Source organism: Dromaius novaehollandiae, chromosome 3 (genome assembly GCF_036370855.1).
Source record: "Dromaius novaehollandiae isolate bDroNov1 chromosome 3, bDroNov1.hap1, whole genome shotgun sequence".
NCBI lineage: Eukaryota > Metazoa > Chordata > Aves > Casuariiformes > Dromaiidae > Dromaius > Dromaius novaehollandiae.
In genome coordinates this window covers 125,663,664-125,680,105 of record NC_088100.1, presented here as the reverse complement: position 1 = coordinate 125,680,105, position 16,442 = coordinate 125,663,664, and the positions used below count along the sequence as shown (strand labels likewise).

General features: G+C 41.6%; 1 long non-coding RNA gene across 3 annotated transcripts in view; it reads right to left on the bottom strand.

The window, feature by feature from the left end:
• LOC135327967 (uncharacterized) overlaps window positions 1–16,442 on the bottom strand; it is a 134,950-nt gene that overhangs the window by 11,340 nt on the left and 107,168 nt on the right. For 2 of the 3 annotated variants that reach the window (XR_010388661.1, XR_010388662.1), the window contains exons 3-5: window positions 9,610–9,755; window positions 2,196–2,318; window positions 306–395 (exon numbers count right to left, since the gene is read on the bottom strand). This is a non-coding gene — a long non-coding RNA (uncharacterized LOC135327967). Of the gene's footprint in view, window positions 1–305; window positions 396–2,195; window positions 2,319–9,609; window positions 9,756–15,433; window positions 15,960–16,442 lie in introns of those variants that run through there. The other variant, XR_010388663.1, reaches the window with a different exon arrangement.

The window sequence follows — 16,442 nt, the reverse complement described above, 5'->3', positions numbered from 1 at the left end:
AGGCTGAAAGCACCAAGCTCTAGAATAACACTTGTTGCTTGGGTTATTGGTCTAAAAGAAAAAAATCCTTCCTCCCTTCTTCTTCCAGTCAAATCTAGGGACTAATCTGGGATGACTGAAACCGTGTTTCTCAGCAAATGAAGTATTTACCAAGAAGATATATTTGTTCAGCTCTAAGGGTGAGCAAGTGTATAGGGGAGAAGTTAATGACGTTGATGAAAACTATCCAGGACATACTATAGCAAGGCCCCAGCTGGCCTGGCTGCAGAAAGCTCCCGTGGGGTTTATGAGCTGCAGCTGCTTACCTGGAACCGCAAAGTCGGGCAGGGGACGTGCACGAGCCGTGCCTGCAGCCACCGAAGGAGTCCCTTCAGCAGGCACACATATTCTGCTACCTGTCAACAAATACAACAGGGAAGAGCTTTTGAAATTATGGGTCACGTTTGCAGTTGTCAAAAGCCAGCCGCAGCTCTGAATGAGTGCCACGCTGCATAGCACGACGTGGGGCAACTGCACCCCGGAAGCACGTGGAGAATATCGATCCAAAGAGTCCCTCTAGAAGCACTTTTGGTGAGGTTTCCTCTAAACAGAGGTGTAAGCAGATAAAATAGATTATCCATTGGCAAACAGCATTACTGAGACTCAGGCTAAAGTTCATCCAGCACTAAAAGGTAAGCTACTTTCTCCGCCCTGCCACAGCTTCTCCCCAGTCTCTCTCTTTAAACACAGAAAGTTCAAATCCAAAACTCCTTGTCTAAATAAACCCTGAATTTTGGTTAGTCCATTTCTATCTCTGCTTTACATTTTCCAGCTAGACAGTTTCTGTGAACAGGTCAAATCAAAATGTGGACCTGAAACATGAAGCATACAGTGTGTCCAAATATGAAACCTAATTATCTCAATTTTTTTCAAGTATCACTGGGAGAAGAAGCAATAAAAGCACTAACTTTAAAGGATTTTTTTAAAAAACATGTTTACTCCAATTGTAGTATTTTATTTAACAGTCACTGTGCTTTTCTTTGCTTACAGTGAAGCCCTTACTTCCAGTTCTGCATTATTGCTGTGCTGTATTATTTGAAAAAGAAAGAAAGTCCCCTAACCCAAAAATAAAACAAGAATACAAAAATATCCACAGGAACAGTCCTCAAACATGTTCCTGCTGTTTGCTAGGACTCATGCCCAAGAGAGCAGAGGTTATTATAAACTGTAATTCTCTGTGGAAGTTTACACTGACTCAAACACAATAATATATTTTTCTCATAAAAATATCATCCTTTGTTACTGAAAAATGAGGTAGTGTTGCCCAAACTCTGCAGAAGTTCTAAAGATATTATGAGATTTGCATGGAAAATCTGAAAAGATTTACAAGGGAAAATTGCATTTATATCCATGGAGATTTTAAAAGCATACATGTTCGATTTTGTATACATCTGCAATTTTAGCTTATATATCCCTGTGTTATTGTCCTGATCTCATTATATTCATTAGCCATTCTCCTCCTGATGCTACATGTGACCCCCAGTATGTTTAGCTACAGACATTTTATTTTTCAAGCAGATGATTTTCCAGTTAGAGCCAATGAACCTCTAACCTGACTTCATTGTTGTCTCTGCTTGTGATTTTTAATGTCTTGCATTTTTTTTTTCTGAAAGCACCAGCTCTTGGCATCATGGGATTGCAGAACAATTTCATTGTTATGAAAAAGAAAAAACATAATCTTTGGAGATACCATGCAAAGACTGAAATGATGAATGATAAAAGCTAAACGCCCCAGCATTTATGATTTTTTAAAACCTCATGAGTTTTTGATGCTTCACTCACAATGATTTAATGCTTGGAAGTAGAGAGATTGATGAAGATGTTAGACCAGAGCCTTGTCCAAAGAACTGCTGTAACCAGAACACTAAAGGAAAGTATTTTTCTAACGACTTTTTAACTTTTTATGGGATATATTGGGGGGGAGGAGGGAGGGGAAGAGCAGAAGAGAGATCTCCTTGACATTTTTAATCAAAAACTCTTCTATGAATAACCCTATTCAACTAAAATAATTTAATGATCATTCCATGTACAGCAGTTTTCCCACGGGGAAAACGCTCGCACAGGAAAGAAGGCCAGTTAACTCCCTGTCCTGGCCCAGAGGTGCTGCAGCATTTGCGCAGTGGGGTTGGTTTCCGTTCTCCCTTTTAGCCCATGACCTGTTTCATGCATCCGCAGCGGTGGTTTCCGTGCTGCTCAGCCACGGCCTCCGTATCACTGACGGCTTCCTCCACCGGGTCCGAAACCGCTGTCCTCCCGAACAGGCTCCTTCCTTCACAGACCTGCAGCGACACAACCCTTCTCTCACTCCCAGGTACAAAGACCGTTAGTCTAAACCATTGATTAAGCACTAATAAGCACCGTTAAAACCGTACTTCTGTTTCATGGACGGAACACCAACCGCCAGGAAAAATAGATGAACTTCTTAACAGCACCTCAAAAGAAATACATACAAACTTCTGTCTTTTTTTTACAGTTTTGATGGTTATTTGCTCGGATGCAACTCATCAGCAGCCTGCTAATGCCAAGCACAAACCTGCCTGCAACAGTAAAGTTTATAATCCAGCAGAGCACTCCGGGCACTTTAATCTCAAGTTTTAGACAAGAGCACACAAATGGGAGGGTGCTCAGCTGCCTGTCCTTCTGCTCTCCCCAAACAAGGCAGAGTTACGGTACAAAACACAGGGCTCTTGCCAAAAGCACAGTAAGCAGCACCTTGTGATCATATAAAATGGCTATGATTTACTTTAATAGGAGCAGCAGATGCATCCCTAGCACTTAACTGTGCAATACATACATCATGCCAGTGAAAACAATGCGACATTAACAGTTTAATGGGAAGAACCAAAAAGAATATAAAAGAGTTTTGATCAAAAGTTTCTCACCAGCCTCACTCAAAAGCATTTTTGTTTCAAATAAGTACATACTGCCCAGTTATTTACAGTCTGTGAAACACAGACCACACACTAGAAGTTGCCAAGGAAACAGACTCACTTAGGATGGCACATGTTGATTATTTGCAATCTGCTTATCTTGCTCCGCCCAAATGCCTTAAAATTAGCATGGTCCTTCACAGTCGAATTGGTAGGATGGCATTACCATTCAGTACATGGAAATGGATTTGCTACCTGAATCAAAGCTTGAGCCACTCTAGTTTTTAAAGCAAGACATGCAAAAATCTTCAAAACGGCTGTTAGCAGATCACTTAAAATTTTTCTTTTTCCACTTCGATATCCAAGATATTAAATGACAGGACTAGTTGAAATGTGTAAATACAATATTCCTAAATTGTGCTCCCTTTGTAAAACTGAAAGTACACAAAGAAAAACTTTGAAAAAATTCTCACCGCTGTCTTCTTGGTTCACAAATCTTAGCTTTCTGGACACTGGCTATAAACTCCCAGTCCCTTTAAATTCAGTAGGAGTTTTTATTACTGACCTCAGTAAAGCTGGGATTTCAGCTGCATTTTAGGAAGGTCACTAGCTCCTTATTTAAACTCGACTGGGGTTGGATCGCATTGTTCCAGAGTGATGGCACTAAGCTAAGTCTGCGCTAGTCCGAATGACAGCTCATGTGTCTGGTCAGGTCTACAGCCTGTACAAACTAAAACTGCTACGCAGTTTGTGTACAGATAGCATTTGAATCTTGGGTTTTGGTCAGCATTACAGAAAGAGTTCCAGATTTGATTCTTCCTAGTTTGAGGTAACTTGCTTTTTTTGGCTTGTTTTCTTAGTTTGGGCATACCTCTATGCATAATTTGCAGAGAACCTCAAAGTGATGACCTTCAGATGAAAGAGTCAAATTGGCTAACACAGCTGAGAGTGATTATTTTTCCCATCAGTGTAGCTGTCAGTGAGCTCTGGGTGTATTTTCATTTCTCCACTTGTTTTCCAAGTGATTTGAGAAATGGATCACATGACAGAATGATAAAGGAAATTAAACTAATAGGAAACGCAAAGCATGATTCATCTTACCACACAAGAAGACACCATCCTGTATTTATTTTATCTGCAACTTGAAGTGTTTTGAATATAAGAAATCTTCCCTGTTTTTTTTTTTGGTTTTTTTTTTTTTTTTTTTTTTTTTTTTGCAATTCAAGTCTAGAAGAACTTGGGGATCTGATCTCCCTGTAAAGCTTGAGATAAGTCCAAATAAATAAGTTGGACCTGAGCAGACCTGACACTTGACAAATTCTGATGCTTATCCTATCCTGTACTTCATGATGTTAGTCAAAACTGAACTTAGTCCAGTATTTACAAACTTTGAGAAAGTTTTACCTAAATCTGAACTTTACAGATGGGTGTTTCCAAGCCATGTGATGTGTCCTGGTCAGCTGGAGCAAATCATGCAAGAATAGCCCTGAAGATCCAATTCAGTCCACTCAAGCAGCTTGTTTGCCTAACTCACAGCACATGTCAGAGTACTGTGATCCTGGATTCTCACCAGCTAAGCTAGAAATTCTTGTCAATGCAATTGGAAAGCTGCATGTGACAAAACTTAAAGCTCTGTCCAGGAAGAATCATTTCCCAGTGAAAGCCCTGGGCTAGAACGCAGGTTAGCCCAGGTCCTCAACCTGCTGCAGACTTCAGGAATGACCCAAACCCCTCACCTGATCCCTGGTCTGTGCTTCGGAGCCCCTTTGGTAATTATATCCTGTTTTACTGAGATGGATTGTAACCTCTTTGAGGCTTGTCTTGTGGCCAGGACTAATCTCAATAAAATAAAGAATAATTAAATAGAATGTGGCAAAGCACCAAAGATGACCATCTCTGCTTTTAGAGAAGCTGTTGTTTAATCAACAGAGAAATACAGTACAGGCTCAGAAATACTGCCAAGATTACAAATCTGAAAGATACTCTAAATGTGCTAAAACCTTACACTGCGAGATAAAGAGAAAAAAAAGAAAGGCCACCGGAACATGTCCTGACAGAACCTTTTTTCTGTTTATGCCCTTTTGTTCTCTGCATTAAACAGCTGAAAGTTACCAGGACGTTTACCTGTGTCCTTAAAAGAGCAACTCCACATCTGGACCTCGCTATAGCCAAAGGCAACACTCCTACTGGTTTTGCTGGAACAGGACCAAATAGACACAAAGGAAAGTATTTTCTTCTGATGAACTGCTGGGAAGTGGAGGAGCCACTGCTGAAAATGGATTGTACATCTGATAATAATAATCAATAGCTAGTGAGAGCACACAGGTAAAGAAAGTGCTTAAAACCAGTTTCATGCTGGCACAGCATGCAGCAAGACAAAAACTGGGAAAACAAATGCTGCATCCCTTTTTCTGGTTAGTGCTAAGTACAGAATTAGAAATCCCCCTCCCACTGGGTCTACCCTTGCATACCTTGTGAAGGGAATGGACAGTATATGGGCAACCAGGCTTGCTTGGTAAGGACACAGATACCTCCAAAAACTCAGCACAAAAACAGGCAAATCTGCAAAGAAGGATTTTTTTTTCATCCTCAGTTCTTCCTGTGTTCAAAAATAATGAAATTATATGGAGTAGCTTAAATTCTGCTGCCGCTTGTGGTGTAGCGAAAAACAAAACTGAAAAGAAATGGAACGATCATTTTGGTAGCATGCCTGATGAAGCAACCGAACCCTTCCTCTGTTCTGCAGGCAGAAAATGATACCGTAGGCAGAAAATGTAAAATGTATTGTGCAAAGGGCAAGGAAAAATGTGTGGCCAATACTGCTCAAGGGCAATTTTGGGAGTGGGCAAGGGATACATGGAAAACTATGTATGGACATTATATACTTCTGACCATAGTTAAGCTCTGTTTTGGCCCCTGACCCCTCAAGAGGTAGGTCCACGCTAGCTACAAAGCAAACTGCAATTCCACAGTGTCTTGCAGAGCTCCCAATAAGACAGCTGTTTATGTTCACCTCTGGTATTGGCAAACCCAGGAAAGTCAGCTCCTCCAAATTAAATTGCAAGATTTCCGAATATTAGGATGTTTGGGAAGCTCTGTCTTCAAACTTTTCATCCGAAGCTCTGGGACTGGAAATGTCCTCTTTATTTTAAAATACAGACAAATTTTTACAAGTTCATGACTTCCCTGGGCTACAGGCAAAAACATGAAAAATATTATGACATGCAGGCTAAACCTCACAAGCTGCAAGGCTTCCTCCCCTCCTGCCTACTTCTCCCTGAGGCCTCTCTCAGGTTGGGATGGAAGAGCTATTTAAGGTGAGGATCTGGTTGAAGTTTAGGACATCCAACATTGCTTCCTACCCCCTGCTGAACAATCTAATTTCTTTGGTCTTCAAATCGTCACCTGTGAAATGGGGACAATCCTTGCCCCTTGTCTGATCTCCCTGTTTCTGAGTGCAAGCCTTCTGCACTGTCTCCCTTGCACAGCACAGCACTCACCTTCAGAGCTCCTTCACTCCAAGGGAGTCTCTATCTGATCTTGAGATATAATGACCCATACTGAAAAGGGCAGCGCAGTCTATCCGGGAGGCTTATTGCCAGTGATCCCAAGCTACACTTGAAAACTGAAGCTCTGTGGAAGAATCAAGGAATAGTGGAAGATGAATGCAGGGCATTCGACCTGCTACGATTCGGGAAGTTGGGGAGCTACGCAAAGATAAAAGGAGGGAATTCAGTATCACTAAGGCTTAGTTTACTGAATTGGATAGTGCTATGGAACTGAGCTTATTTATCTGTTTTTAAATGTTTTCTTTAAAATTCAATGAATTTTGAATATGAGCAGGTGGTCATTTTGCAGTTATGAGATGAATTAACTAGCTGGACAGCCGACAGGTTTTAGTACGGATATTCTGATTTTTCCTAGTGCTGCTTAAATCTAAATAAAACAATTGCAGTCTGCTTGTTTCAGCACACATGAGTAAACTTTTTTCAACTGATTTTGTAAAGCAACTTACATTTAAAATTTTCTTTTTTAAACACTAATACCTCTGCCAGCAGATTAATTAGCGTGAAAAGAAAAATAACCAGTGACACTGTTCACGCAGTGGATGCAAACTGCGAAGTCAGTAACGTTTTGCCAGTATTTTACGCACAGTACTCCTATAAACTCTTGCATAAACTTGAAGAGATGAGACATAAAGAATTGGGGAACCTGTTTCAGCAATGCTAATCCTCTCTCACGTGGCAATGCCCATCTAGTAAACCTATCTGAGCAAGCTGTTTGTAACTGAAAGTATGAAAAGGCCTTTACTACATGTACTGATAGCACAATGATCAAATCACATAAGATGATATGGTAATAGGGCATTAATATATATTACGACCTTAGACCTGATCTGTCTCCTTTGTACTAGCAGGAAGTACAAATTCATCTAAATCAGAACAGCAGTGCAGTGATCAATATTCTGGGGTATTTTCAAAGCTGAAAAGTTATTTCAGAAACTTCCACCTCCTGAACTAGGGTATGGGTTACCTACCTAGCCCTCTTTAGAAATTGCATTAATTCCATCCCAAGCAAAGAATTTATCCTGAAATCTTTACTTAATTTCATAGTAAAATACTAATCAATGTCTTCCATAAGTTCCTATGAGCTCACTCTGTTATCTCTCTAGCAGCCTTCTAGAAAATACTGGAAAGCAGATCCACACATATCCTTCAAATCTCAAATCTGACAGTTGCTTAAAAAAAAAAAAAACAACAGGAGTTTTACAGAGAGAGAAAGAACATCTTTGTTTGTTGACAGGAATAAAATGTAACTTGTCACCAGAGCTGATATGCTGTATTAATGGCTCTTTTGTGAAACCACAGAGCTGGATGTTATAAATATTGATGTGAGCACACTGCTTTTGGAAGTCTGTGATAGATGAAACTTTTAAAGGTGAATACAAAATTGCCTTCAGTGTTTCTCCAACTTGAAATTCAAATATCCCCTCTTAATTGGGAGCTATTACATTCACCACTAGGAATAATATATGCTGCTGATGCTGTGGATAGAGTAGGGAAAAATATTTCTACCTGTATCTGATTGCCAGAGCTGTCAACATCTGTAGGAAGCAAAACTGAGGAACAAATCTCCAAATGACCTGGAGTATTTATGTATGTTGTATTGTATTTGGGCTTTTTTATTTTTTGGTATGTAAATGTCTTAATGCTCATGGTGACAGCTTGGTTACCATGGTTACTTGTGAGCTTGCCTCTACACTAAGCTGAGGAGCCAGGGTCCGTTTTCTCCTCTACAGAGGACGTGTCCACATGGACATTCCCCTAAACAACTCAGCAAAGGCCCTGGGATCAAGTGTGTCAAACCTGCATCCAACTCTTCATAAGTATTTAGCCCTGTAGACCTCAAGTGATGTTCTACTGCTATCAGTCCACTTCTCCTCTCGGTTCAAGCTGTGTTGTAAATTGCTGATGCATCTCCCCTAAGCAGCAGATAAATCCGGCATGTACAAAATATTGTTACTGAAATTAAATTAAAAGTTGGTGCAAAACATTGCTATATGTGAACACTTTACTCACTGCCAGTGCAAGCCACATGCCTTAGCAGAGTTTGCAAGAAGGGGTGGGAATGCCTTTTGACAAGTAGTTTCACTCACTGCCTATGCAAACACTGCCTTCAAAACATGGTCAACACACACCTTTACGAGGAGGCAATTCTCAGCTACTTTTTCCATTCCTGCATGTCAGGTGAGCGGTCATTTGGACTTCAGCACTGGCTGCATCTTAGCAGGTCTCAACTGCTGGTCTGAAGTTTAAGGCAACCAGGGGCCTTTACTTGTGGTTGTAAAGCTATTGAAGGTACTTTATGAAACTTGAGAGTAGGCTTGGTGTTTGTGTAAATACAACCACTGTATTTCAAATACAGACCCAAGTATGCTCTCCAAAATCCAAACTTGCCTTGTATTCATGCGCGTTTGAACAGAAGTGGCTTAGGCCGTGAGTGAACATCAGCACGGGAACAGACCTGTCACACAGCACCAAACCCACAGTCACTTGCAGTGCACCAGGATGGCCATAGCACATCTGGCCCACCAGATCCACATCCCATCATCCCATGTACTGGTGATGGTGGGCAGAAAAGTCAGGTGCGTGGTCTACCTGGAAGGGCCATGACATTGCTGGATGCCAGGTGAGATGGGAGTCACCAGCAGCCTGACCTCTGGCTGCTGTGGGTGGCATGGACGACTGTCATGGAGCCAGTGGTGCTCTGCGTCTGAGGATGGTTGCAGAGCTGGGCCCGGGAATATGTCAGACTTACCAAGCATATCACCTGCTCGTTGGTTCATCCTCCTGGGGACACCACTTTCCAGTCACGTGCCTTCCAAGCTAAATCCTATTTTTACTTTCTTAAAGGGACAACTATTCCCTTTCAGCAAACAAAGGAGGGTCTCGTAGAGCCACCTAGCACCAGGAGTGACAGGCACCTTGCAAACAGAAAGCATCCTTGCACCAGCTGAGTTTGTCAGCTGAACAGGGAACAAGTTGTAACACTCCTGATTCCTCCAAAGGAAAAAAAAGATATCACCCCACACCCACTAGCCTTTAAAAACAGTGCTAAATTTCCTTCTACATAGCTAATGTTAAATTAGCTTAAATTAGTGTTAAATTCTTTCACAGAAGAGGAGGATCGCTAGACTCACTTTGATGTAAATATTTAGGTCTCCCTTAACAACTCCCAAACCGATGTGCCTTCAGGTTGCTGCACCCACATCCATGGAGCTGAACCGGTTCCATTCCAGCGCACGCTCCAGGGTGCCAGGTGAATTGAACTTGCTGAAGAAAATGCCTGCGCCAAAAGAAGAAAAGTCAACTTAAATCCAGGAAAGATGGAACTAATAAGGTAATGCATGTACACAAATATCACCAGTTGCTGCCATAAAGGGGCTAAATTAATAAAGAAAATTAATTTTAGATAGGATATAAAGCAATAAGGAATTTTCTCATTGTGCAAGGACTGTATTAGGACAGAGTAAGACAGTCTTTGTCCTATATTATTGTATGGGCACAAGCCTCTTCAAAGTCAATGGGACTATCACAAGCAAAAGAACCCAACTTCAAACATCTGCAGTATTATCAAAGAATAGAAGGGAAGAAACAATTTTATATTCACTTTGCAAACGGGAACCAAGGCAGAGAGAGATATTCATGACTTACTTACCTTTCCTTCTAACAACAATGAATTCTGTTCAGCACACTGCTGAATATTCTACATTGAATGGCAGGGAACACAGACATACAGCAGTCCTCAAATGAAGCTGTCAGCGTGGTGGCACTGGCACCAGATATTTACCCACAAAACTCCTAAATGTGATTTGCCTCACTCCCATGGAAATCAAAGAAAAGAAAAACAAAAAAACCCAAGGGAGTTAATGTAAGAATTAAATTTATAGGAAGTGCTACAAAACACATGAGCAGTTTTAACCTGTAGCACTACGCAGTATTACAGTAGAATTTGAAGGTCACAAACAATTTTAGAGGCCATGACTACTGTTTTTAAGGAGATGATAACCTCTAGCTTACAGTTACACACGCTGTTTTGAAACGATAAAGATCAGAGTGATAAAAAGAAGTCTTCCATTTGTGAAATGCCATTTCACAGCTTAGAAATGGAGACATTGAAAGATGAAGTGATTTAGCCAAGTTCATACAGGAATTTGTATCAGAGCTGGAGACTGAAACCACAACGCCTGATTGCTTGGTTAATACTTGAGCACAAGAGCAAAAGCTCCAACTGAAGTGACTTGTAGAAGCTGAGGAGTTTCAGATCTGTAGTGAAAGAAGGATGCAGGGGAAAAAAGGGGAAAAATAACTCGAAAAAATATTGATAACACCAGAAAAGAGGGAAAAACATTTCAAGCATTGATAGGCATTGGCTTTGGACAGCGGCAACAGAATTTCCGAGGCATCTAGATTAGGGAGTACAGTTATCAATATGAACAGATCATAAAGACTGAACAAGCTCGGTGTGTAAGGCGATTTAACACAAAAAGAGGAGAAATGCAGAATGTAAGCCACAAGTACTTGACAGTAACAGAAGGGAGAAAGATTCTGTATTAAAAGTTTAAGTTTTTTTGCAATTAAGACAGAGGAACATGAGCAAGTTAAATATCAGCTATTCCTTTTAATGCTTTAGCTATGGTTACTCATATAATTTATGTTCAGTCCTAATATTATACTATATATTAGAGATGGAGAGTTTCATGACAGGGAAGAGACATGAACAAATAAAAACTGTTACTTATGTTACAGAAGAGTTTAGAGACTGTGACCAAGACTAGAGACCATATTCTAGACTGTTAAACGTTAGCATTTATCTTATGACTTAGCACAGGTGAAGGTGAACATGGGGTGAAACTTAAAGGCTATTGTCCAAAATCAATTGTTAGGACAGAGAGACAAAGCCTGAAACTGGAGGCACCTGAGCTGGGAATACAAAATGCAGATTCTTTCCTTGCAAACAAAACCAGTTGAGAAACATCCACCTGGCATAAGGTCTGCAAGTAAATCTCTCTGCTCTATAGCACATTCCACTCTTACTTCTCAAAATAAGTCGTATCATTCATTACTCTCCTCCCATATTATCCCTGCAGGGAAATTGAGGCTCAGAGATATGAAGTCACTCAAAATCATCTAACTGGCTAGTAGCAGAGCAAGGACTAAAATCCCCAGCACAGAACCTAAATCTTAAAAGTCTTAAAGGACTTAAAGGTCTGCAGGTATTTAGTGGACTAAGCAGGAAGGCCAATTTCATCTACAGAAGTCATGGAAACCTCACCGCTCTTGCAGTTACTGCTTGGTCTTGGAGATAAATAATATGAATGACTTCAGTCTACGCTAAGCCACTGGGACCTTACAGTCGAGGGCAGAACAGTCAGACAACGTATCGCTGGATGGATACAGAGAGTGAGAAGTGCTGGTGGTGAGAGAAAAAAAGGGACCTGGAGGACCCTGGGGCTCCTTTCTGTGCATGCAGATTAGGCAGTCATTCAACCATGAGGCTTTTTCTTTCATGCAGAGTTTGCTAATAGGAAAAGCAGCAATTCTCTTTGCTACAGGAGTTTTGAAGGAAGCTAACCAAGATAAGAGTAAGACAAGGTGAGGCACAAATTAGGATCACCTGCCGGTCAGCCTGTACTGTGGTTTGCAGCTCACTGCTTTGGTTTCTGTTTCTCTCTTTCATATTAGACTGTCCAGACTTTTAAAACTGATTCTGAAAACACAGGGGCAAAGTCCCAAGGGAAACAACAAGAAAGACTGCAACCTGGTGTCAAGCAGGCTTCAAAGAGCTACTATCATAATTTCACTGAACATATCCTTCCTCTGAGGAAAATATATTTATAAAACTGGGGGGCAAAATCCAACCCTATTATAACTCCCAGAAAATCCTGTTATTCTGTCCTCTCTATAGGTATTGACAAAATGTTATGTCGGCTAGACTGGATGAATTTGTTGAAGAATCTATTATTACTAGTAGAGTAAGTAAGGGCTTGCTTAACTACAAGACGTAAGTAAAAATACAGCATTTACAGAACAGCAGTATTAAAAAAAAAAAGTACTCTAGGTCCAGAAGAAACATGAGTGTTCAGAAATTGCTCTTCAGGTAAACAATATTGAAAGCCACATGAAGGACTTAATCCCCAAAGCCTGTTTCCCAAATGTTGGTGTAAAATGTAAACAAAAGACCTGAATTTTTAATTGGTGTGTACTTTAAAGAAGAGTATGTCTGCGCTCCAAGGATTTAAGTTGTAGCACCTTAAAAGGAGGCTTAGATCTGGTTCAAACTGAAGAACCTAGCGCACCTCGCCTGACCCACTTCCAAAACAGAGAGAACAGGCAGAATGCGGTATTTCAGAAACGCAGGAATTTCATGAGAAGAACTTACTTTTGCCTGTTACTATCCTCTTTCCAGCTATTCAGCTACATGCAGTAAATCTTGGCAGTGCTGTATTGTTCATTTCTACAGTACTCAGACAAAGAAATCAATACATTTTATTCACACAAAAGCCACCCCACACATTTATTGGGCTGTTGCAGATTTGAGAATTGGACCCAGAGGCAAATAAATAAACATAGCCTATGACTTTAATTGTCCAGCCCAGCTCCACAAGAAAACAGACCAATACATTTAGCCAATGGCAGTAAGGAAGCTGGACAGAGATAAGCACATCTTCATTCCATAGATTTCCTTTGCCCTGGAGTTGGAAACAGCATCCAGGAGCTAGTGTAAACTTTGCTAGGCATTCCCCATCGCCCCAGGAATTTATGACTTAGTTTGCCAGACTCTAGGACATAGATTTTAATCAGATTCATGACGGGGGAGAAAGGAGCTTATTGAATGGTAAAGTAAAACAGCAGCTTCCAGAGCTGGAACGACTAACTTAGCTGTGCCAAATTATTTAAAACCTAAATGTTTGTTTCCCATGGATTTAGCACTTTGGGGGATAGGCAAATTGCACTTATGGTCTTCCCAGTAGAGCTTCATGATGAGACAGTAGGCTCAAACCAGCAAGGGCAACCCTTGTCACTGCAAAGAAAGCCGGGCACCTCTCAACCTTCTCTCACCCTGCCATGTTTTCTAAGGAAGGACTGACCCTTATTTCTTTGAGAGGACCTACCTGTCAGGAAGCACTTTCTCCCACTGCTGTGCCTGCATGTGTGTACTCCAGCCGCTGCGCGGGTGCACGAGCCTCCCAGATGAGCGGTCCTTCAAACGTGCCCTGCTCCACGTGGGCGCTGCTGCCTAGTGCTAGCAGCCTAAACTCGCCAGGCAGGCTGTTTCCATTCCCATATTTGTCACTCATCCCTTATTATGTCCCATATGGGACACTCAGTTCATCTTGGGCATTTTCTAGTGGCGGTAGGTACCCAAATCAGGGCATGAGCCCAGAGTCCTGGGGCAGATATCACTATCCTGTTTGGGCTTTCCCCTTCGGCTCTAGGGCTCTCCACCACAAGAAAAACCACCCTAGGTTGCTGCAGTGTTCACAGGACCGGGCCCAACCCAATAAGCCACAAATAAAACATTATACAAGTTAAAAAAACCCAAAACAGCAGATATCCTTTCCTGTAATGCTGAGGAAACTGGCAGAACTGAGCAAGTGAGCGTGTGAACAGTGTATAAAAGAGAGCTCAGATGGTTACTGGCTTCAGCCTCTTCAGCTCTGAAATTTATAACTATAGCCCTCGTAAAGATCCTCGTGGCCATCATTCTCCAAACTTCTTGTTCAGCTCTGATTTATAGATTGAGTAAATCCAAGCAAAACAGAGCAGTAAAAGGAATTTGTGGGATAATTTACAGCTCTAGTTTAGGTTAGAGTTTTTACTAGTTATTTACCTTAATAATTTAGATAAAGATTTGTGAGTAGCCAATTACCCAAGGCAGCAGGAGTAGCTTTGACAACTGAGTTCAATGCATTAGCTACCCTTAGAAAGTACTGGCTTATTTTCTGATAAAAATGCTACAGTTAAATACAGAGACCAGAGTCTATATCTTATATGTTAAAAAGGAAAAAAAAAATTGAGATAATCCACATGGAATACAGCTTTTGAGGATAAAAGCCCCCCAACAGTAGATTGAGAGATCATTACCATATTTTTATATAAAGACAGGGCTAGTTTTTTCGCCGACTTCATTGAAGCTGTGCCAATTTACACCAGCTGAGAAACCACCCCTAAAGCTTTCATTATATCTATGTCTCAGTAGCGTATTGCCCCAGACCTGAACATTTGTTCATTTGAAAGATTCATTATTCTCTTAAAGCAAAATAAATGGTATTTAAGGTATTCAAGACTGGGTGTGAAATGTTGAAGTTATCTGCACTAGTTCATTTCCTCATATTTGAATGCACTGTCACATTTGCTGCAGAGCCTGGAAAATTTAAAACATGGGTCAGAGAAGGAAGCCAGGACAAGGGAAGGGGAAGCCTGTACAGAGAAGGGAGCTGCCCCATCAGCCTTACAAGACAGGAGGGGAGTAGCTCTGCCAGGTGCCTTAGTTGTCCAGAAGGGGACCAACAAATTGACCTTTCCCTCCAGCTCCGCTTTCTAGAGAAGATTGCAAAGAAATGACCCAACACTATTTTGTGTGGCTTAAGAGACTGAATCTCTGTGTCCTCTCGGGGACCTCCGCAGACCCCAAAGACAAGCAGCAAAAGTCACGGTATGATCTCTCCCGCGGCAGAGGGAAGGGCGGATGGCAGCCATCCCGTGCCGCTGCTCGCTACCCTCAGCCAGGAGGGAAAGGTGGCAGAAGCGGCACCTTCACAAGCATGGCATGGACGCGCTCACCTGGGCATGGAGGCATGGCCCTTCCTTGCACTGCTATGCCACCCTGGTGCCTCCAGGCCCTGTGACGGGTAGTGGCAATAACTTTGCTCCTGTTTTCATAATGCGATCCCCCTATCTCCTCTAGCTACTCTAGTTCCACGATAAAACACGAGAAAACAAAGAATCACTGTTACTCACCCTCACCATGGAAATACAGTGTCCCTCTCACAGGTTGAAGGGGTTGGTGGCTTCAGATCCATAGAGCTGCTTCAGCGTCACCAATTCATAATCCCATCAGCAATAAGCAGGAAAGCGGCTAGAGCGAAGGGCTCCAAGATAGAAACGGGAGGAGGCTGCTGAACAGCGCTCTCTGAAGCCACGCTTGCTCTTCAGGCTCTCTGAGCTGTGCTCAGCTTCCCCTCCGAATGAAGGGGCTTTTATTGTCGCCAGTTTGCTTGTTTGTTTTTGTTAAATTCCTCGTAAAGTCAGATGAATAATTTACAATGAGTTTTGATTGATTTTGTGTCCTTTTCAGTTTGCAAGGCAGCAAGGAACCAATTGCAGTTCCTCATTAGAAATCACTTCTGCTTAATTCCTGCAACTACTTTGAAATTCACAGGTGCTAAATCTTAAACATAAGCCATGTTGATCAGGCACTTCGGTCACAAGATATATAGCCTATCCAGCTGTGTGAATGTAACTTAAAATTTTCTTTGCAGCTGGTGCCTGAGCAGTCATGTACTAGAAAGCCACTGTCTATAAATAGTCTGCGATACTCAAATATTTGCTGCTCTTAGGCCACTGATGATACGAGGTTTGGCATTACAACTTAATAGCCCTAACAAAGCAAGGAGAAAAGAGATATGAATTCCTCAGAATGGAAGTGGTTGTCGTAGTATATATTGTGCAGCAATTTTTCAGAGACTATTTCTGGCGTTTCTAGTCATCACCTTCTTCCGCCCCCCTCTTCCTTTCTTTAAACCAGCAGCCTAGCACTTCTATCACTACCACAGTACGTCTGTCAGCCTGCAGTAGGTACAGAAAATAAAAGCCTCAAATCCTGTGAGTTGGGATCAAGCACACATGGCTGAAGACATAGAAACTCCCAAAAGTTACACTGAAATTAGCTTTAATTATTTTGCAGATAATTGTCATGACCATATATGCTTGCTGAGCAGAGAGTCAGTTTGTCAGGAATAGTACAGTC